The following is a 1,331-nucleotide window of genomic DNA, read 5'->3' as shown; positions in this document are numbered from 1 at the left end:
ATAGCTCACGGGCACCCACTACTGTCCTTACCACTAACAGTCAGCCCAGAGTCACAATTAGCTCTTAGAAAAAGCATTTACTAAGAGGGCATAAAAGTAGCTATAAAACAATCCTCTCTCTTCTCTTCCCACCCCTCCCCATAAGCCTGTGCATTCTTCCACAAATCCACACAACAGCTAATCTGAGTGTACACAAGGACAGACTGTGGTGGCAGTGAGGCACATATACAAAGAGCCCATCACTCCAACTGCTCACTTCTTCAGTACTGTAGGGCTTCAAAGTCCTTTCTCTCCTAACAGAGTCCTTGAAAAGCTCAACTGTTGGAATTCACACTCTAGGGTTCTATTCTTTGCTGCCAGGGCTCATTCTTTTTTTTCTTTCTTTGTTTTGTCTTGGTGAGGCAATCAGGGTTAAGTGACTTGCCCAGGGTCACACAGCTGGTAAGTGTCAAGTATCTGAGATCAGATTTGAACTCAGGTCCTCCTGACTCCAAGTCCAGAGCTCTATCCACTGCACCACCTAGATGCCCTTCCAGGGCTCATTTTTAAAGCTCCTTCTAGCCTTGGGTGATTGTGTCAATGTGCATCCTGACTGTGTTTCTCAAACCAATAGATAGTCAATAAGCATTTATTAAGCACCTACTATGTGCCAGCCATTGTATTAAGCCCTGGCAATACAAACCAAGACAAAAGATAGTCCCTGCCCTCAAGGAGCTCACAGTTTAAGGCAGGAAATAACAAGCAGACAAATATGGATTAACAAGCTACATACAAGATAAATAAGAAATAATTGACAGTGGAAAGGGGCTAGAATTGAGGGGTTGAAAAAGGCTTACTGTAGAAGATGAGATTAAATTTGAGACTCTAAGGAAACCAGGGGACAGAATGGGGGGAGGGCAAGGGAAAGAAAATCCCTTTATCTTTCTCCTCCCCAAAAAGGGAAGAGTTGGGTTCTTCCATTCCTGCCAACTTTCTCAAACTGACTAGGATAGGGATGGCAACTGCAATTTCATTGTGTGCGGGGAACTTCCAGATGAAGAAATTCCTAATGCTGCCCGATGGCATTCTCTGCAATTTATAAACTTAAGCGAGTTCCCTAGGTCACTGAGAAATTAAGTGATACGTCCAAGGTCACACGGCCAGTTTGTGTCAGAGGCAGAATTTGAACCCAGGTCTTCCTGGTTTTAAGGACTCCCTATCCACTATGTCCCATTATATCTCAAAATTGGCCGAACTTTTGTCTCTTAAGGGTAATTCCATGTTTGGCTAATCAGTTTCACTCAGAGAGAAGCATTCCTATTTTCTAAAGGGATAACAAAGACTAAGTAGGA

Source organism: Phascolarctos cinereus, unplaced genomic scaffold (genome assembly GCF_003287225.1).
Source record: "Phascolarctos cinereus isolate Bilbo 61053 unplaced genomic scaffold, phaCin_HiC Scaffold_726;HRSCAF=1367, whole genome shotgun sequence".
Taxonomy (NCBI): domain Eukaryota; kingdom Metazoa; phylum Chordata; class Mammalia; order Diprotodontia; family Phascolarctidae; genus Phascolarctos; species Phascolarctos cinereus.
This window is presented reverse-complemented; position numbering follows the sequence as displayed.